Source organism: Narcine bancroftii, chromosome 4, assembly GCF_036971445.1.
Source record: "Narcine bancroftii isolate sNarBan1 chromosome 4, sNarBan1.hap1, whole genome shotgun sequence".
Taxonomy (NCBI): domain Eukaryota; kingdom Metazoa; phylum Chordata; class Chondrichthyes; order Torpediniformes; family Narcinidae; genus Narcine; species Narcine bancroftii.
In genome coordinates, this window is record NC_091472.1 from 59,019,062 (window position 1) to 59,042,121 (window position 23,060).

Here is a 23,060-nt window from a genome sequence, read left to right on the forward strand (position 1 = left end):
AGGGATTTTCGTTCACTTTAATCACCTTTTTCTCCTTCATATGATTATACAAATGTTGACTATTTGTGTTTATTTCTGATTTATATTTTGTGCTTGTTTACTTTCATAATCCATCTTTCCTTTATTGTTTAGTTTTTTTTTTGTTTTCCTAATTTTCCAGTTTCCCACTACTCTTGGTGACTTTGTATGCATGAGCTTTTAATTTGATGACTTTCTTTATTTCTTTAGTTATCCAAGGCTTCCTCTCCCACCCATGTTTTATTGATTTAACAATAATATACATTCATTAAGCATTGAAAAATCTCTGAACTGTTCTCAACTGTGCCATCAAATAGCATGTGTCCAGGTATATGCTTGCCAAATCCTCATTCAACCCATTATTGTCTCCCTTATTTAGGCCAAGTGCACTGGTTTCAGATTGAGCAATTACACTCTCCATCTGTATGAGAAATTCACTTGTACTCTGATCACTCTTTCCAAGAGGATGTTAAACTACATAATTGTTAATTTTATCTGTCTCATTGCACAGAACCAGATCTAAGATAACATGTTCCCTTGCAGGCTCCTTAACATCCTGATCAAGAAAGCTATCATGGATGCATTCTATGAAATTACCCTCAAGACCGCCTCAACCAACGATGCCCAATCTATGTGCATGCTAAAATCCCCCATAATAACTGCCATCCCATTCATACATTCATCAGATATTTCTTAGTTTCTTGCTTGTGTCACTCAATGATATTATTTGGTGGCCTACAGACAACATCCACCTGTGAGTTTATTTCCTTTACTATTAGTGATCTCCACCCAGAAGAATTCAATATCTTGTATCACCGTTCACTATAAGTATAAACATATTCCTTGAAGAAGTGCTCAAGCCCAAAACATTGGCAATATATCTTTGGATGCTGAAAAGACCACTGAGTTCCTCCAGCATTTCGGTGTGCTTTTACTTCTATACCAGCCCCATAATAAGCAGGGATAACAAATTTTATTTCTTTAACAATAGTGTTGTGTGAAATAGTTCACCTTTTCACCAGTCATTCTGTCTTTCCCCTTTCAGTTGTTTGTGATTGATCACAGTTTGCCAGTAGATAAAGGAAAGAAGTTGATTTATTTTGCATTGTCTTATTTTTCATGTTCCGCTTAGAACAGAGATGCAGAGGAATTTCTCCAGCCAAAGGGTGGTAAATCTATGGAATTTGTTGCCAAAGGTGGTTGTGGTGGCCAGGTCATTGGGTGTATTTAGGGCAGAGATTGATAGGTTCTTCATTGGACAGGTCATCAAGGGTTATGGAAAGAAGGCTGGGCAATGGGGCTGAGTGGAAAAATGGATCAGCTCATGATTAAATGGCAGGGCAAACTTTATGGGCCTATTTCTGCTCTTATGTCTAATGGTCTTAACACATAATCTACAATGAATAAATTGGAGTTCAATCATTGTTCCTGCCCTTTCATTTCCATCTGCATCCAACCCTCTACCGAGTGCTATTGTTTTTTTTCCACATATTTTCAGATAAATTAAAAAGAGAGTTATAAGTAGAATAATTTTAGCAGTGCTTTTAATGATGAATGAAAAAACACATGAGAACATTATTGAAAAAAGAGTGAATTATTTCACAAAGTACTTTGTTCAATTGAGAATAGTAAGCAAACTGGTCCCTGAAGTTTTTAACTGTTTTGCGGTCATTATTGCTGAAAAAATGTATGAAACTCCCTCCCAATAAATCAACTAGAATGAACTTCTGTTTCTGAGCCTAAAAATATCAAAACTTATTATGATAAGTATGATTCATGGATGGAGTGTTTAATTTCTCTGAATAGTATTTGTTTTGTATCTACTACATTCTCATTGCTCCCAATGGTACCTACAGTGTGTTGTTTGATCACTTTTAAAGTTGTTCTCCTCAAAACAAAAATGGATTTTTTTTTTCCAAAGGATGTTTGATCCATATTGTGTTGTTTAGCGTGTAGTGAAAATATATATATTTTTTGTAATGCTTAAAATGGAAGCTCTCCTGCCTTCAATAAATAAGTAAACTTGTGAAAACCACCAAACCAACAGAACTTGCTTTTAATGGCTATGAGCAAACTGACCTTTACAAATCTACCCATTTAGAATCCATAAACATTATTGAAAAGAGTTCATAACCATAAAACCATATGTAGCACAGAACAGGCCAGTTTGGCCCTACTAGTCCATGCCGGAACAAATTCCCACCCTCCTAGTCCCACTGACCAGCACCTGGTCCATGCCCCTCTAATCCTCTCCCCTCAATGTAATTATCCAATCTTTCCTTAAATGTAAATAACGATCCTGCTTCAACCACCTCCACCAGAAGCTTATTCCACATCCCAACCACCCTGTGCGTTCAAGTTGCAGAATAGGAGGTGTTGGAGGTCAGAAAACTCATTATGGTAGATAATCCCATTGGCCAAATTACTGGAAATGATAAATAATTTTTTTTTAAAAGATCTGTTACGGTGTATGAAGCGAGAATTTATGTGCATATGTGCAGATATATTATTCAATGTAATGACAATACACTCATTATCATTATAATATTTATGCCACCTAAGAAATTATGGAAACCTAGGGCAGGAATTGGAGAAGCTCTGGCAGAGAGACTTGCATCATCAGTGAGCACAGGTAAGGTGCCAGATCACTGGAGGGTGTGTAATGTTGTGCCTTTTTTATAAAAAGCCAGAGAACTCGAAGAGTTGAGCTTAATGTCAGTGGTGGATAAGTTACAAGAGGCGTTTCTTTGACAATATAGAACAATACAGCACAGCACAGGCCCTCTAGTTCACAATGTTCTGCCAACCTATATAAATATACTCAAAAAAACTCTGCTTCATAAACCCCTGTTTTTCTTTCATCCATGTGCCTAAGAGTCATTTGAATGTCCCTGTTGTAACAGCCTCCACCACCACCAATGCATTCCAGGCACCCACGACTTTCTGCATTAAAAAAAACTTACCCCTGCCTGACATCTCCCCAAAACATTCCTCCCCTCAATTTGTACAGATGTCATCTGGTGTTTGCTATTCTCACCCCTGCAGAAAAGGCGCAGGCTGTCCATCCTTATCTATGCCTCTCATCATCTTGTAGTCCTCTATTAACTTCCCTCTCATCCTGCTTCGCTCCAAAGAGGAAAACTCTAGTTCTACTAACCTGGCATAATTAGATACATTTTCCAATCCAGGCAACATCCTGGTAAATCTCCTCTACTCCCTCTCCATAGCTTCCACATTTTTCCTGTAATGAGGTGACCAGAACTGAACAAAAGATTCTAAGTGTTTGTCTAACCAGAGTTTTATAGAGCTGCAACATTACCTCTGTACGTTAGGCTTTCTTAACTACCTTATCAACCAAGGTGGCAACCTTGAGTGATCTATTGATTTGGACCCCAAGGTCTTCCAAATTAATAAGAATCCTGCCATTAATCATGTCTGCTTCATTCAAGTCTGAACTTCCAAAATGCATCACTTCACATTTATCCAGATTGAACTTCATACATCAATTTTCTGCTCAACTCTTTTTTTCTGTGTCTAACCTGTTATAACCTCTGACAACCTTCTTGCCTTTCTGTAAGACCTCTAACCTTCATGTCATCTGCAAACTGACTGACCTAATCCTATACCTCATTGTCCAGGTCATTTATAAAAATTACAAAGTGTGGGGTCCCAGAAAAGATCCCTGTGGAACTCCATTAGTCACTCTCCAGGTAGAAAATGTTCCACCCACCAGTACATTGCTTTCTGCAGGTAAGCCAATTCTGAATCCACAAAGCCAAGATTCTATAGTTCTCATGCCTAAATAGGATTTACTTGCATTTGGAAAGGTTTTGTCTGTGGAAATTGTGTTTCACAAACTTAAAAGAGGTGACCTAGGAGAGTGATGAAGACAGGGTAGTAGACATTGACTACATTGGACTTTAGCAAGACTTTTGACAAGGCCCTTTATGTAAACTGGTCTGGATGTTCTGGCTATTTGGACAAAACAAATTGTCTTAATAGTTGGAGACAGAGGGTGGTAGCAGAGGGTTGTTTACTCACATTGGAATCCTGTGCCAGTGGTGTGCTGGTTCTGGGTGTTGTTTAACAGTGTAGTTAGCGTGGTTAGCTCTAACATTAGTGGCATAGTGGGAGTTAAAGTACGTTATCTAAGACTGCAACAGGGTCTACATCAACTGGGAAAGGGATCAAGGAGTGGCAGGTGGACTTTAACACTGTCAAGTGGAAGTTGTTGCATTTTGATTAGCTAAATCAGAACAGGACAGGCATGGTGAGTGATAGGACTCTAGGGTAAGTATGTGGAGACATGGTGGTAAAGGTGCATCGTTCCTTGAAATAAGCAAAGCAGATAGGGTGGTGATGCTTGCCTTCATCAGTCAGAGCATTGAGTCTTGGAGTAGGGACATCATATTGCAACTCTACAGAATATTGGTGAATCCACACTAAGACTATTGCGCACAGTTTTGATCAGCCTGTAGCTGTCTGCTTCAAAGAAGCACACACACTCGCAGTATGGGAGGTTAAACTCTGATTTTATTGAGGCTGGAAATGCTCCTTTTATACCGTTGAAGTTCCCGCCATTTGGTTGATTGGCTGACATCGGCCACATGAATTAAAAAATGGGATTCCCACCCGCAGGAACATTCTTGCATATGAATACCCTTCTTCCCCAGCCTGGTGTTGCTCTGTTAGCTGGGCAACTGGCTAGTGCCATTTTAGGGCTGCTGTCTTGTACTGCCCCAGCTTCCGACCGCACCGGTTCGCTATGCTAGGTGTTGCGTTTGTGAGTTATGCCGCAGTTTATTACCGCACGTTGTGCTGGGCTGATCTCCAAGGTTGTGGGCCACCACGAGCCAACTATAGAAAATATATTGTTACGATGGAAAGGTTGAAATAAAGCTTGTCTTGAACATTGGTAGGTTTAAATTATAAAATGAGGCTGGATAGGTTGAGACTCTTCTCCAAGGAGTGCAGGGACAGATGCGGGATGTTATAGAGGTTTATAAAATCATAAGGGACATGGATAGGGTAAATAGTCATCACCTTCCCCTCCCTTCCCCCCCCCCCCCACCCCTAACCCCAGAGTAGGAGAATCTAAAGCTTGAGAGCATTGATTTAAAGGGGGAGAGGAATTATTTAAAAGGTCCCTAAGGGGCACATGGAATGTGCTGCTAGAGAAAGAAACAGAGACAATTGTAATAGTCAAAAGCATTTTTGGACAGTCACATTGACAGTTCAATTAATATGGGCCAAATGTAGGTAAAGTGGGAATAGCTTGGTCAAGATGGAAAAAAGTGCTTGTTTCCATTCTGAGCAACAAGATGAAATGCCTTTTGAACTTGAAGTGTCTTCCACTTAAACCAACTCCACATCTAATGAATTTAAACGAGTACAGTGCTGCATCTACGACAGTGTCATCTTAATTCATTTTCTCCTCTATTCAGTGCTACAATAAGTGACTCATTGTGACATGTTGGTCTTTGAGATTTTAGCCCTTGAAACAAAGTGAAATATAAAATGCCAAAGTGCTTTGACATTTTTACATTTATTTTTTCAGTAAATTGTCTTTGATCACAAGGAAGATAATCAGACAGTAAGATGGCCTTATCTTCATTTTCAATCTCAAATTCTTCTTCCTCTCTGACAAGCAGTATTTCACTTCATGTACATTTATTTTAATTGACAGGCAATTTATGGCTTCAGAAATTAACTGGGCTTTGTGAAGTGAAGTTATTGTGGACTTAAACACCAATTATAATTGCCATTCATATTCAAAGAAGGAACAGTTGGATGACCTAATTGGCTTTATATTAGCCAGTGAATTGTCTGTTGTTTCAACCTGTTGTTCAAGAAAATGTTTGAAGATTGCTGATAGTTTAGCTGACTGCATGACAAATAGTATAACAAATTTGTGCCAGAAAAATAAACTTTAGGCATTTTGCTTCACAAATTTCACAAACTAGATTGGTGAGAAATTATGCTAAATTTGTTTTAAAGTCAGATTAATCAATCTTGGAGTATTAGGTATAGACTGGCTGCCATATGGATGCATTGAAAAGTTGCAAAAAATTTGACAAAGGTTATATAAAAACTATAAATACCCGGTAGATTACGATTCAGCTGGAAGTCTTTCCACTTAGAAGGGAATTATTATTTCTGATAGGGAAAAAATATACCAAGGTGTTCCCCAGGGGTTTTAGGGCCTTTTATTCAGAATAGCTCCTCATCTGTACTTGGATAGAGAATGCATAATTTTTAGGAGTTTGCTGATGGTATGAGAATGTTAGCTCTGCAGAATATGTACAGATTCACAGAGAATCTGACAAGATCACAAGATATCAGAGCTGAAGTAGGCCCATTGGCCCATCGAGGCTGCACCGCCATTCTAATCATGAGCTGATCCATACACCCACTCAGCCGCAAACCACGGCTTTCCCCCATCGCACTTCATGCCCTGACTAATCAAATACCTGCCAATCTCTGCCTCAAATACACCCAACAACCCCACTTCGATGGCCACCTGTGGTAACAAATTTCATAGATTCCCAATCCTCTGACGAAAGAAAATGTTCTGCATCTGTTTAAAATTGACACCCTTTTATCCCGAAATTATGCCCGCTTTTCCAAGAAGCCCTTACTACTGGAAACAACCTTGTCACATCTATTCTATCCAGAACTTTCAAAATTCAAAATGCCTTTGATGTCCCCCCTCATCCTTCTGTACTCCAACAAGTAGAGTCCAAGAGCTGACAATCATTCCTCAAATACTAACCCTTTTATTCCTGGAATCATTCTAGTAAATCTTTTCTGAATCCTCGCCCGTGCCAGCACATCTTTTCTCAAATATGGCACCCAGAACAGTACACAGTACTCCATGAGTTCTTACCAGTGTTTTACAGTCTCACCATTACACCCCTGCTCTTCTATGGTACCCCTCTAGAAACAAATGCCAACATTGCATTCGCCTTCTTTACCACCTACACAACCTGGAGGTCAAAATTTCGGGTATCCGACTCAAATTCCCTTTGTACCTTGGAATTTTGAATTTACTTCTCACCTAAATAATAGTCTGCCCCTCTATTTCTTCAACCAAAGTTCATGACCGCACCCTTTCCAACATTGTATTTTATCTGCCCATTCTCCTAATCTATTTAAGTCTCTCTGCAGCCTTTCAGTATCCTAAGCACTGCATCTCCTACCAGCTATTTTGATATCATCTGCAAATTTAGACACAAAGCCATCTATTCCATAATCCATATCATTTATAAACAAGATAAAAAAGAAGTGGCCCTAACACTGAACCCTGCAGAACACTACAGGTAACCGGTAGCCAACCAGAATAGAATCCCTTTATTCCTACTCTTGTTTACCTGCCAACTAGCCAATGCTCTACCCATGCTAGTATCCTTCATGGGCTCTCATCTTGTTTAGCAGACTTATGTGTGGCATCTTGATGAAGGCCTTTTTAAAGTCCAAATGCACAACATCCACTGCACTTCCTCTTTCTATCCTACTTGTGATATCTTCAAAAATTTGCCATAGGTTTGTCTGGCATAATTTTCAAGGAAACCATTCTGACTTGGGTCTATCTTTTCATGCAACTCCAGATATTCCGCAATCTAATCTTTAAAAATCAACTCCAACAACTTCCCAACCACCGACATCAGGCAACTATGTCTATAATTTCCTTTCTGCTGCCTTGCTCCCTTCTTAAACACCAGAATGACATTCGTGATCCATGCCAGACTCCATTGATTCCTGGAAGATTATTACCAAAATTAAAATATTTGCGAACCAGAAACCGTGGATGAACAATAAGGTTTGTTGTTTGATTAGAGACAGAGACTCAGCCTTTGGAGCTGGAGACCAAAAGATATATCATTGGGTCATGTCCAAGTTAAAGAGAGGAATCTCTCAGGCTAAACATTTATACAAACAGAAGACTGAGGAGCACTTTGTATCCTCCGACTCACAGTGTATGTGGCAGGGTATACAGGTTATCACAGATTATAAATCATTTGGTATAGCACCTGTTTCTAGCTGTGACCCCTTAACATTCTCTGAAGAGCTTAATTATTTCTGCTTCGTTTCAATCGAGAAAATAAGGAGGTCCCTTTCAAAGTGGATCTTTTACTGAATGAAATACCTCTCTCGTTTTCTATCACCTTACTACTAGCGTGAATGTGCAGAAGGCAGCTTGATGGGATGGAATACCTGGTCGAGTGCTTAGAGCTTTCGCAAATCAGTTGGCAGAGGTTTTCACGGATATTTTTAATCTGTCCTTGGCCAAGGCTGTGGTTCAAACAGGTTTTCAAACTGCTCTAATCGTTCCTGTGCCATGGTGCTCTACCGCCATGTGTCTGAATGATGACCGTCCTCTTGTACTCACTCCCATCATCCTGAAGTGTTTTGAGAGGTCGGTTTTATCTCATCTGAAATTTTGTTTGCCTGCTTCTATGGATCAGTATCAATTCGCTTACCGTGCTAATAGGTCAACAGAGGATGTTATTTCAACATTGCTACACTCTACTATAACTCACCTGGATAGACTGAACTCTTGTGTAAGATTACTATTTATTGATTATAGTTTGGCTTTCAATACTATTGTACCATCAAAGCTGATAACCAAACTTTGTTCATATGGTATCACACAGATCACACCTTTGTAATTGGATGCTGGATTTCCTTACTAACAGACCCAAGTCTGTTAAGTTGGGCAATATTTTCTCCTCCAGAATCATCTTGAAAACTGGAATGCCCCGGGGTTGTACACTGAACCCCCTTTTATAATTCATCTTGACCTCCAACTGTGTTTCTATGTATAACTCAACCTTAGTTATAAAGTTTGCAGATGACACCACGGTGGTAGGCCTGATCACAGGGGAAGATGAAATGGCCTCTAGGGGTAAGGTTCAGCACCTAGCCTGGTAGTGTGATGAGAACAATTTGTTACTCAAAATCCAGAAGACCAAAGAGATTTTTGTGGATTTTAGACGACCGGGAAGCCATACGCACGTCCCGATTTACATCAATGTGGAGCGGTCACAGAGCTTCAAATTCCTGGAGGTCCATATCTTTGATGATATCACATGGTCTTTGAATTCATCAATGTTGATCAAAAAGGCACAACAATGTCTTTATTTTTTGAGATGTATGAGGAAGTTACACCTCTGCCCTAGAATACTGTTGTATTTCTATAGATGTATTATTGAGAGTGTGCTGTTCTCAGTGTCGGATGTGGGAGGTCCTGGAGTCTTCTAGCCTCCAGGATGTCTATATCTGCACCAGGTGTGCTGAGTTGCAACATATCAAGGACCGTGCAAGGGATCTGGAAATGCAGCTTGATTACCTCACTCAGGTCATGGAAAGTGGGGACGTTATAGACAGGAGTTACATCCAGGTGGTCACATCAGAGCCATGGGAGGAGGACAAGTGGGTCACAGTTAGGAGAGGGAAGGGAAAGAGTAAGGTGCTAGAGAGGACACCTGTGGCTGTAGCCATCAATAATAGGTACTACTCTTTGAGTACTGTTGGTGGGGACAGCCTAGCTGGGGAAAGCAACAGTGGCTGTATCTCTGGCACAGGGTTGGCCCCTATGACACAGAAGGGTAGGGAAAGGAGGAGGAGGGCAGTCGTCATAGGGGACTCAATAGTTAGGAGAACAGTTAGAAAACATTTGAAAATTTCTTATAAACCTCAGGATATTAATGAGAAGTTTAAGGAATTTTTTAATAAAAAATGATATACTTCAGAAGTGCAGCAAGATCAAAGTAAAATAGATGGATTTTTAAATAAGACATTTACCTATTTTGAAAGATTGGATTAAGGAACAATCGAAGAAGCCAATAAACTCTAAAGAGATTATGTTAGTTCTTAATTCAATGCCAAATGGTAAATCTCCAGGAGAGGATTGTTTTACTGTGGAATTTAATAAGAAATTTTAAAAATTATTTGTTGAAGTTTTACAGCAGGCTGGAGATACCCAATATTTACCAGAATCTTTTTTAACAAGCTATTATAACAGTTATTCTTAAAAAAGAAAAAGACCCTTTGAATCCAGGGTCTCATAGACTAATTTTATTATTAAATGTTGATTACAAGTTTTTGACTAAGATTCTAGCTAAGAGGTTAGCACAATTTTTACCTAAGTTGATTCATATTGATCAAGTGGGTTTTATTAATGGTAGATGTTCTGCCAATAATGTAACTAAATTAATTAGTTTAATTAATATTTCACTGGAGGAAACCAACTTACCAATGGTCTTATCATTAGATGCCATTTGATAGATTTGAATGTTTTTTTTAATTTAAAAAAGAGTTGGAAAAATTTTGGTTTGGGTCAATCTTTATAAGTTAGATTAAGGCAGTATATAAACAACCAAAAGCTCGAGTTATGGCAAATGGACTTTTTTGTGAATCTTTTAATTTAGAGAGATCTACTAGACAGTGTTGTCCTCGGTCACCAGCATTATTTGCTTTGGTGTTTGAACCTCTAGCACAATTTATAAGGCAGGAAAAGGTTATAAAAGGTATTAAAACAGGATTGGATGAATTTAAGATTAGTTTATTTGTGGGTGATATGTTGATTTATTTAATGAATCACAAGAGTCATTCAAAGTTTTACAGGAAAAGTTAATACAAAATGGAAAATTATCAGGGTATAAAGTGAATTGGAATAAAAGTGAACATATGCCATTGTCTGAAGCCGATTATTCTGTTTGTAAATGAGTAGCATGTTTTAAATGGACTGATCAAATTTAGATATTAAAATAGATAGATATATAAATCATTTATATACTTTAAATTATTTGCCGTTATTTTCCGTAAAGTGGATTTAATTAAATTTAAAAACTTGCTGATAACTTTAGTTTTTAGAGTGAATTGTATAAACATGAATGTATTCCAAGACTTCTGTACTTTTTTCAATCTATTCCTTGTAATATTCCTAATTTTTTTTTGAACTTGAATGCAGTAGTTAGGAAATTTTTATGGAAGGGTAAATTGGCAAGAGTTTCTACTCAGAAGTTAACATGGAAATATGAATTGGGGGGATTACAACTTCCAAATTTTAAAAATTACCATAAGGCCGCTCAGTTAACATTTATTAATAGAATGTTTGATCCTGATAGTCCTTTGACTTGGGCAGATAGAGAATTAAACAGAATTAGTGAGGATAGAATGGATCAATTTGTTTATAAATGGAATGTTAAATTGTTAGGTTCTTATAAGTTGCCAAATTTATCTCATTTGATAAATATTTGGGATGGGATAAATAATGAAATTTGTACTCATGGTAAAATATCTCGACATACTCCTTGTATCAGAATAAACCTTTTCCTTTTATAACTTCTTAATTCATTGTGATGAATTAAGCCAATTTCTTTCATTTGAAAGAATGAAAGAAAGATATCAAGTTCCAATTCAGACTCTTTTTTGTTATTATCAAATTAAATCGACGTTGTATGATTCATTTGGGAAGAACTTGTTTCTTCCAAAAGAGTTGAAATTTGAAATGATGGTTCGTGATGGAGGGAAGAAAGGATTTATATCTGAAATGTATAAATTATTGCAACAAAAAATGTCTAAAATTGATTTGCATTAATCAAAACTAAAATAGGAGAAAGATTTGGGAGTCAATTTGGATCGAGATCATTGGAAGTCTGTTGGTAATGATAGCACGAAAAAGATCATCAATGTCCAGTATAGACTTGTAAATTATAATTTTATACATCAATTATATTTAACACTGGAGCATTTAAAAATATATAATTTGATTCTTTTGGATTTGTGTTTTCGATGTAATGGTCAGAAAGATAGGTTTTTACACTTAGTATCGTCTTGTGATAAAGTTAAACCTTTTTGATCTCGTGTTAAGAATTGTTTACAGAATATTTTGAAAATAAAACTTTCTTTAATTCAAAAATATTTTTAATTGGTGATATAAGTAGAATTTGTTTGGTATATAAATTGGATAAATTTCAGATAGCTTTTCTGAAACAGGCAATAGCAGTGGCAAGGAAATATGTAGCAAGTTCATGGAAAAATCAGATAGAACTTAATTTGCAGAGATGGCATTCAGAATTAAGGTCTTGTATTCCTTTGGAAAATATAACATATAATTTGAGAGATAACTATTATATTTGGATTATTTTAATTGAAAAATTTGAAGATTTTGATCTGGATGTAGTTACCTTATTCCATGAGGTTTTGGTTTTCTCCATTTTTTAATTTTTTTCTTCATTTTAAGGGTTAATTGGGTTAAGAAGGGCTAGAGATGGGAGGAAGGGGTGTACTATTGTAGGAGTTAGGGGTGGATAGAAGGGTTTTTTTGTGTTTGTTATATATAAACTGTTAAATTTAAAGATATATTTGTATTATTGGTGTAATCATGGTTGCTTATATTTTAAATTAAATATTAAAAAAAAACAGTGGCTGGAAGGGAGATGCCAAAGAGTCATAGTGGATAACTGTTTGTCAGGTTGGAGGCCGGTAACAAGCAGTGTGCCTCAGGGATCTGTATTGGGTCCCTTGCTGTTTGTCATTTATATTAATGATCTAGATGATGGGGTGGTAAATTGTATTAGTAAATATGTGCATGATACTAAAATAGATGGAATTGTGGATAATGAAGAAAGTTTTCAAAGATTGCAGAGGGATTTGCATAGCTTAGAAGAGTGGGCTGAAAGATAGCAGATGGAGTTTAATGCTGAGAAGTGTTAAGTGCTTCATTTTGGTAGAAATAATCAAAACAGGACATGTGTAGTAAATGGGAGGGCATTGAGGAATGCAGTGGAGCAGAAAGATCTAGGAATAACCATGCATCATTCCCTGAAGGTAGAATCTCATGGGGATAGGGTGGTGAAGAAGACTTTTAGTATGCTGGCCTTTATAAATCAATACATAGAATACAGGAGTTGGAAAGTGATGTTGAGACTATACAAGGCATTGGTGAGGTCAAATTTAGAATACTGTGTGCAGTTCTGGCAACCGAATTATAGGAAGGATATCAACAAGGTAGAAAGAGTGCAGGGAAGATTTACGAAAATGTTACTGGGTTTCAGCATCTGGATTACAAACAAAGATCGAGCAAATTAGTTCTTTATTGCTTGGAGCGTAGAAGATTGAAAGGGGATTTGATAAAAGTACTTAAGATTATTAGAGGGATAGATAGCGTTCATGTGGATAAGCTTTTTTCCATTGAGAGTAGGAGAGATTGAATCAAGACGTCATGAGTTAAGAGTTAAAGGTCAAAAGTTTAGAAGTAACATGAAGGGGAACTTCTTCACTCAGAGCGTGGTGGCTGTGTGGAATGAGTTTCTGAGAGAAGTAGTGGCGGCAGGGTCCATTTTGTCATTTAAGTAAAAATTGGATATGTATATGGATGGGAATGGAGGGTTATGGGCATGGTGCAGGTAGGTGAAACTAGAGGAGAGTACTTGGTTCGGTGCAGACTAGAACAGCCAAAATGGCCTTTGTCTGTGCTGTAATTTTTATATGGTTATTATATAGTATTTCGGGATTATACGGGAATTGTTCTGCCCTTGATAAGAAGGCACTCCAGCAGGTAGTGAAAATTGCCCAATGGATTGTTGGAATGCAATTGCCTACCATTGAATCTTTCTATAGGGGACAATGTTTGGACAGGGCAAGGAATATCATTAAAGACACAACACACCCTAACCATGAACTATTTACTCTCCTACCATTAGGTAGGAGAACAACCAGACATAAAAAGAGCTTTTTTTTTCATGAAACTGTGATAATGTTAAATATCGATTCACGGCATTGAGCGGTGCTGCACTTATATTTCAGAATCAGTAATTTTGTTTAACTATTTATTTTAGAATATTGCAGTTGTACTGTGTATGGTTTATTGTGGGTTTTTTTTTACTGTATGTGTTTACTGTATTCTATTTTATATTTTGGTTGATGCTAATCATGTTCCATTGGCTGGTATACCAGGGTAATGGCAATAAAAAGAATCATCCTCATCAATGCTTCCTCAAACTCTACAGCTACCTCCTTCAGTACCCAAGAGTGCATTCCATCCAGTCCGAAAGACTTATGCCATTTCGCTTCCTAAGCACCTTCTCTTTTGTGATCTGACCACACTCACTTCTCTTCCTAGAGAGCCATGAGAGTCCTGTATGTGATTAAAATCTTCCACAGTGAAGACTAATCCAAAATATTTATTCAGTTCCTCTGCCATGTCCTTGCTTCCCATTACAATTTCTCTACCATAATTTTCTATTGGTCCTATGGTCACTCGTTTACTCTTTATAAATGTAAAAAAAGTTTTCAATATCCTCTTTACTTGCTGACCTCCTTTCATAATTCATATTTTCTTTCCTAATCTCCTTTAGGTGGTAGAGTGGTCGGAGTCTTCTCCAAGTCTCCCACTTAATTTGTTTCCTTGTCTGCCCTCTCTTTTGCTTTAACTTCTTCACCAGCACAATTGACTCATTTTTAGATTCACAGGTTTTCTTTCCTTTTTAGAATGTGCCTCTCTTGCACTTTCCTCATTTCACACAAACTCCAGCCATTTCTGATCTGCTGACCTCCCTAGTAGTGTGTTTTTCCCAATAGACTTTGGCCTGTTCCTCTCCCATGCGACTGTAATTTCCTTGACTCCACTGAAATACTAACACATCGGACTCTAGCCTCTCCTTTTCAAATTTCAATTTCAATGCAAACTCTTATCATACTGTGATCACTGCTTCCTAAGGGTTGATTTACCTTAAGCTCTCTTCACCTCTGGTTGATTACACAGCACCCAATCCCAATCCAGAACAGATGATCCCCTAGTGGGCCCATCAACATTCTACAAGCTCTCTCTACTGACGTCCCATACTGACTTGACTTTTCCAATCTATTTCATGTTAAAATCCCCATAATTATCATAACTCTGTCCTTCTGACATGCCTTATCTGTTTCCAGTTGTATTTTGTAATCCACATCCTGGCTGCTGTTTGGGGGCTTGTATATAACTGGCATTATTTTTCATAATGCTTGTTGGTTCGCTAATATGAGATCCCATCTGAGCATGTGTAGCCAATTCATCTGTTTGACTAGTCACACACAGCACGGGTGCCATTTTGAGCGCCGACAAAAGGTCGAAAAAAGTCAATGAATTGTGTTTAAGACAATCCGACCAATGTATGGAGACAGAGCGCGATCCCCAGGAAGGCTCTCCCTTGAAGGAAGTGAGCAGAAAGCGATCCAGGGCAGCCACTGAGAGGTTCCCGGTCCGTGAGTTGGGGATGTGCAGCAAAAGGCCTCGAGCTCACAGAGATCCTACAGCGCAACCGAAGCGCTGAAGAACCAGTGGGTCTGCCAGGGAGCAGTGAACTCTCTGAGAAGGAGCAATGCTGACCTACCTCTGTTGGGGGTGGAATCAGGCCACAGCGGCCTACCCTCATGGAGGGTGGGGTCCAAGTCTGGCTGCACTGACCTAGCTTTGTTGAAGTTAGGGTTCGACATGTCTGGCAGTGATACAGAAATGTCACTGCAGGAGGCGAGCTCAATGAGGATATGACTCCTCAATTCTAGTGGCAGTGAATGGGAGGTGCCTTCACTTAGTAAGACAAGGCCTGGCCGCTCTACGGCCTGCTCGTCGGGTAAGGATGATGACCAGCTGCACAAAAAGCCTGAGAAAAGTCAACATAAGTATCTCTGATACACAGGCACTTGTTCGATCGGGGTCAGTCACAAAAGCCTGCCGCAATGCAGAGCCTACGACTAATGAGGAGATGTTGCTAAGACTGGACAAGTTGGAAGGCATTCGTGAGTAAACAACAAATGCTTTCTGAGCAGGGGGAGGAATCTTATTTCCAATATAAATGGGACGAGGTAGAGCCCGAGGGGCCGGATGTGGAAATTGAGTCCCCAAACCTCCAATACACTTCTCCCATTGGTCAGGAGGACAGAAAGGTTCTATTTATCAAAGTTTGCAGTACTGAGGAGTATTGGGCAACCCCTTGATGAAGAAATCGTGGGGTCAATATCTTATCTGGTATCTAATGTCTTTGAAGAGTGCTAGAGGACTTGATTAAAAAATACCCTTGCCCAGCCAATTTCCCTCAACTGAATGTACTAAAAGTAAACCCCATAATTTGGGACAATTTCAATGTCCTCACAAGAGCCAAGGACATGAAGCTGCAAAGATTACAGGGCTCTCTGGTTAAAGGTATCACTGCATTTGTCCAGACACTGTTGTCAGATATAACAGAGACACAACAAGATGCACTGGGGTTGTTCTCCCATGCAATTATGAACTTAATGCCTTCTGCAAGGAGCTGATAAAGCCTGATCTAAATGTTCGGTATGCTCATTTATGTAAACGCGTTAATTCTGTCACTAAATTTCTCTTTGGTGATGACATAAGTAAACAGGTGAAGGACTGAATGAGCAGCAGAAGGCAGCGGCTGGAGAGGTCAGAGGCTTGAGAGTACAGACAAGAACAACTGCTATGTTTCATCCCCTTCACAGGTACCCAAGGGACTTTAAGAGAGGATATCCCTCTCAAGTGGCAGCACCACGCAGACATTTTTTAGGGCAACATCCTCTGTGGAGACAGTGGCAGCAGAATTTTCCCGCCCAAAGCTCTTGGCAGAGGTTGAGCCAGATTGCACAGCCACACCAGCGAAGCACGCCAAAAAAATGAGCACCACCTATAGACAACTGAGTGCATTTTCTAATTATGATGAAAGATTGTGGGTGGTCTATTAACAATGTTCTTTAGTCAATGGTTTAATCTTACTACTGATGCTAAAGTACGGCATACAGTGTCTGAAATCAAATTGAGTTTGACTCACAGAAATTCCTTCCAGTTAGGAGTAAGAGCTTATACAATTATATACATAGCCCACAGCTCATGGAAGCTACACATAAAGAGATTATGGCTTTAGAATGCAAAAATGTAATAGAACGCTACTGCTGGCAGAAAATGAATTAATATCAAATATATTCACGAGGCTCAAGAGAAGCGGGGGAACAAGAGTGATCTTAGATTTATCTGACTTAAATAAGTATGTCTTTGTAGAGCTCGTCGAAAGAATCAAAGACTTGTTGATCCAATTTAAGGCTTTTATTAGCAAAAGAAAGGAGCTCTTCACAGGTGGCCGACCAGTCCAGAATGATCAGACCTGGCTAGGGACACAACCCTTTAAGGCCCAGATAGTAGGCGTGGCTTAGCTCTCAGCCAATCGCTGTAAGCACAGTCTAGATACTGTAACTATATACACTATATACATTAATGATAGATCTGTACTATCACAGTCTTATACCAACATTTTAAAATGGACACGATTCACTCCATTATACCTTTATTAAGGGCTACTTTATGGCATCGAGATGCTTATTATTCAGTATCTATTTACCTGCTCTCTAGAAAGTATCTGAAGTTTATTTAGAAGGACAAATTGTAGCAATATAAGGCACTACCTAATGGACACAGTTCAGCAGCCAGAATGTTTATAAAATTGCTGAAACCGGTTCAGATGTGAAAGGTCTTGGATGTGACGGAAGACCTGCCTGCACCACTGCTGGGGAAACCACTGGCTGCTGTGTGCCCAAGGAGATATTGCACAGGATGATGCCTTCGCCGCTCGGAATCAGGAGGTTCCGGAATCGTAGGCCGGTGATGGCGGTCTTGAAGGCCCTCATCTCCTCATCATCTTCCTAGACCCGGGTACTCAGGCGCTTGCAATGGCAAAGGATCCCTGGTCGGCCCCCCAGCAGCGTCACCTCTTCTTCGTGTTGGAGTTCACCACTGATATTTGGAACAAGGCAGGGAGGAACAATGTGGTTGCCAATGTACTCTCGCGACCGGCCATCTGACCCGGCCTCAACTTCGACCAGCTCACTCCCAGCTCAGAAAGGAGGGTCATATGGGGATGGGTTACTTGGATGACACCGTCATGATTGGCAGGTCCATGAGCAAAACATGAAGCAGCGAACGCCACTACAGCAATGATGCACGAGTTGGGATTTATTATACACATAGGAAAATCAGTCCTCAGCCCAACCAGAGAAATTAAATTCTTCAGGTTCCTCTTAAATACGGAATCTATGAGAATGACCCTGCTAGAAATCAAAAAGTGGAAATTCTTCAGGTTTGTAGTGCTTTGATTGCAGAATATGTAAAGTAGCAAAAGTAATTGGGAAATTGATGGCTGCTTTTCCAGCCATTCAGTACAGTCCACTAGCATATAGATTCCTGGAAAGAGATAAAGTACAAGCCTTAAAGGTTGCCAGGGGTCATTTTGATAGACCTGTGAGCTTATCGCAAGAGGTTAGAGCAGAACTTGCGTGGTGGTCGACAAATATATCAGAGACTTATGCCGTGATAGAGATTAGAAAGTTTGATATGGAAATCCGATCAGATGCTAGCAGTGAAGGATGGGGCACCACAGGATGGGGCGCCAGTGGCACATGGACTATTCAAGAGATTAGACTGGCGTCTGCATCTAACATTAACTTTCTAGAAATGTTGGCAGCTCAGTTGGCACTGAAATCATTCTGTGCTGAGAAAAGAGGTATACACGTGTTGATGAGGTTAGACAACACCTCAGCAGTAGCATACCTGAATAAAATGGGAGGTTTGAAGTCCCCAACATGTAACTGGCTCGCAATACAGATGTGGAGTTGATGTATCAAAAGGAATATCTGGATTACAACCGCGTGTTTTCCAGGGCGTCTGAACTATCAGACGGATTTGATGTCTAGCAAATTCAATGATAGAACAGGATGGATGATGGGGAGTGGGGGTGGGAAAGAGTTTTAATCTGATAGTACAGAATTTTGGGTTGCCAGAAATCGATCTGTTTGCATCTTGTTTAAATGCCCAAGTACCGAGATATATATCCTGGTTGTCAGAGCCCCAGGCAGAAGCCATAGACACCTTTACAATTGGTTGGGAAGAACTGAATTTCTATGCTTTTACCCCCTTCTCATTAGTAGCTAAATGCCTGCACAAAATTCAGAAGGACAGGGCCACTGGACTCCTGGTAATGCCAAATTGGCCATCCCAGTCTTGGTTCCCAATGCTGAATTGGATGCTGCTAGAGCAGTCTTTACTGTTGAGAAGGAGCAAGGAACTGCTTGTTCAACCAGTATATCTCCTTCCCCATTCTCTCACTCATCTCGATCTCTTATGTTGCAGGATTGGCGTGAAAAGTTTGGTGTTAAAGGATTGGAGCCAAAAACAGTAGACATTATTTGTATTCATGGAGAAAGTCAACTCAAAAGCAATACACCACTTATGTTAATAAATGGCAACTGTTTTGTTTTAATGAGAGTTTAAATGTTAATTATGTTTCAGTTTCAGATGTTTTGCATTTTCTCAATGATTTGTTTAATGTTCACGTGGCCAGTTATAGTTCTATCAATACGGCCAAGAGTGCTTTGGCGGCTTTCCTGACTCGACGAGAAACCAAACATTCTGTCAGGAATCATTCCGATTTCAAGATTCATGAAGGGAGTATTTCACTTACGTCCACCTATGCCACATTATCATGCCATCTGGGATGTTAAAGTTGTGTTGGATTTGTTGCGACATTTGTCGCCAGCAAACACTTTGGACTTGCATGACTTATCATGGAAATTACTTATGCTTGTGGCCTTGACTTCAGCCCCAAGAATACAGATTTTAACTTGTTTACATTTGGACTATATAATTTGGGAAAATTATTTTGTTGAATTTCACGTTCATGACTTGTTCAAACATAATAAACCTGGTAGTGTGGGAATAAAATTTAAATTGTACGCTTATCAAGAGGATGAAAGATTATGTGCGGTATCTGAGACAATACATTGAATGTACTCGCGATATCAGAGGGGAAGAAAGATTCTTATTTATATGTAATTTATATGCTCCATCCTCTCAGACCTTGGCCAGATGGCTACAGAGGACCATGAGGTTGGCCGGAGTGGATACCACTCAATTTGTGGCTCACTCACAAGAGTGGCAGCTACGTCCACTGCTAGTAGAGCGGAAGTCCCCATTTAGGATATCATCTGTCAGGCGGGATGGTCAAATGAAAGAAGTTTTAACAGATTTTACAATAAACCTCTGAGGACAGAGGGGAAAAATTTCACTGCAGCAATTTTGCAGGCTACCAATTGAATTATCCCTCTTACTGGAGGTCCATTGATCTACCCTATGGTCTTTTCGACCATGTGAAAAAGAGACCACTGAGCTTTGAAATCTCATATTAGTGAACCAATGAGCATTACAAAAATTTTTTTTTTTCTTTGGCTTGGCTTCACGGACGAAGATTTATGGAGGGGGTAAAAGTCCATGTCAGCTGCAGGCTCGTTTGTGGCTGACCAGTCCGATGCGGAACAGGCAGACACGGTTGCAGCGGCTGCAGGGGAAAATTGGTTGGTTGGGTTTGGGTGTTGGGTTTTTCCTCCTTTGCCTTTTGTCAGTGAGGTGGGCTCTGCGGTCTTCTTCAAAGGAGGTTGCTGCCCGCCAAACTGTGAGGCGCCAAGATGCACGGTTTGAGGCGATATCAGCCCACTGGCGGTGGTCAATGTGGCAGGCACCAAGAGATTTCTTTAGGCAGTCCTTGTACCTCTTCTTTGGTGCACCTCTGTCTCGGTGGCCAGTGGAGAGCTCGCCATATAACACGATCTTGGGAAGGCGATGGTCCTCCATTCTGGAGATGTGACCCACCCAGCGCAGCTGGATCTTCAGCAGCGTGGACTCGATGCTGTCGACAAAAATTAATGGAGCATTAAAGGAGAATGTATCTGTTTGAAGTTCGATGATTATTATTTGAGTAATGGGAGTAGTGAAATAATATATGCTCCTCGACCTCCCATGATTACTTCGAACATTATTAAAGTAGTTTCTAGTGTTGCATGTATGCCTCACAATAAAATGCTCTTTTGACAGAATTATACCAGTGGTCATCTTTTTCAAGATTCAAAGATTGGCTGCACATGCGCAGATGGGATCTCATATTATCTCACCACTCCCATTGCTCAAATAATAATCATCAAACATCGAACCGGTAAGTTCTCATTTAATGCTCCATTCACGTCCTTTTCTATTCCTTAACTTAACCCATAAGGACTCTACCTCTTCTGATCCTATATCTCTTCTTTCCAATGCTTTAATATTATTGCTTACTGACAGAGCTGCAACTCTCCCTCTACTTCCCAGCCTATCCTTGCGATACAACATGTATCCTTGGACATTCAGCTTCCATTGGCATCCATCCTTTAGCCATGACTCAGTAATGACCACAGCATCGTAACTTCCAACCTGTAGCTGTAAAGCAAGATCATCCACCTTGTTTCTAATGCTGCATGCATTTAAGTTTAATACATTTAGACCAGTTTTTGAATGTACCGTGTCTCTGTCATCCCTCTAGCGTCTATTTTGTCTCATCACTTGCCTATCATCCTTTCTCCACACGATCTTCCCCCTTCTTCAGCCCTAGCGTTCTGGTTCTCATCCCTCTGCCAAATTAGTTTAAACCCTCTCGAACAGCTATATTAAACCTGCCACCAGGTCCCCTTTGGGTTCAGGTGTAATCCATTCTTTCTGCATGTCATATTTTCCTCAAAAGAGATCGCAATGATCAAAGAATCTGAAGCCCTAACCCCTGAACCAGTTTCTGAGCCACACATTTATCTGCCTGATCTCACTATTTTTGCCCTCACTAGCACTTGGCACAGACAGCAGCCCTGAGATTACCACTGGAGGTCCTGCTTCTCAGCTTCCTCCCTAATTCTCTGTATTCGATCTTCAGGACCTCCTAACTTTTCTTACCTATGTTATTGGTACCAACATGTATCAAGACATCTGGGAGTTTGCCCTCTCCCCTCAGATTTGAGAATGTACCCTGGCAACAGGGAGGCAACATACTATCTGAGTGTCTTTATCAGGCTCACAGAATCTCCTGTCTGTTCTCCTCACAATGAAATCTCCTATCACTAATGCATGCCTCTTCACCCTCTCCACTACAGAGCCATGCTCAGTGCTAGAGACCTGGTCCCTATGGTCATCCTCCCCAATACTATCCAGAATGATATCAGTTGCTGAAGGGGAATGACTACAGAGCTGTTCTCTACATGCTCCCTGTGGCTTCAATCTATCACTTCCTCACTCTCCCTAATGAGCCAAAGGTCATCAAGCTGCAGCTCCAGTTCCTCAACATAGTCTCTTAGGAGCTGCCCCTCAGTGCACATGGTCCAGATGTGGGCATCAGGGAGGCCCAGTCTCCCAGAGGCCCCACATCTGAGACTCAACATAGTGTACTAACCCTACAAACATAATAGCTAGTCTATTAACATTAATAAGTGCTGAACAATATACTCACCCACCATAACCTTTGCCTCTTGCCTGTTCTTGCCTCAGACCACTGTTGAGCCAAAGCTTTACCACTCTGCCTCAAACCACTGTTGAGCCAAAGCCTTATCACTTTGCCTCAGACCACATTGAGCCAAAACCTTATCACTTTGCCTCAGACCACTGTTGAACCAAAACCTTATCACTTTGCCTTAGACAACTTCAACAAAGACCCTCCCTTGATGACTACTCTGTTACACAGTTCCTCACTTTTGTGATGTTTATAACAGGTCAAGTACTCACACCTCCACTAATCACCCATCTGCTTGCTCCGAATGACTTTTAAACACTTTCTGGCTATTTGAAATGGGTCACCTGCTCACACCTCCACCAATCACCTGTCTGCTTGCTCCAGCTGACTTCCAATTGGATCAATCACATAAATATTGTGGCTACAAGAGCAAGTTAGATATTCTGCAGTGAGTGGCTCACTTCGTGACACCCTAAAAACTTTTCATGATATCAAAACTAGCATTCAGGACTGTTGATGTATACTCTGCTTTGCCTGATGAGAGTAGCTTAACTATCAACTCTTAACAACATCCAGGGACAAAACAATGTTCTTCATTAGTACCCCATCCACTACCCTCCTCTGCAGATACACAATACTGCAATATGAACAACAAATCGTATTGCAATTACATGCATTTTCTATGGCTAAATGCATTCCAAACTCTTGAAC

At 39.9% G+C, this 23,060-nt stretch overlaps 1 long non-coding RNA gene across 1 annotated transcript in view; it reads left to right on the top strand.

Moving 5' to 3' along the window:
* Positions 1-23,060, top strand: part of LOC138759854 (uncharacterized) — a 52,725-nt gene that overhangs the window by 12,393 nt on the left and 17,272 nt on the right. Inside the window, exon 2 of the long non-coding RNA XR_011355154.1 lies at positions 20,918-21,035. This is a non-coding gene — a long non-coding RNA (uncharacterized lncRNA). The remainder of the gene's footprint in view (positions 1-20,917; positions 21,036-23,060) is intronic.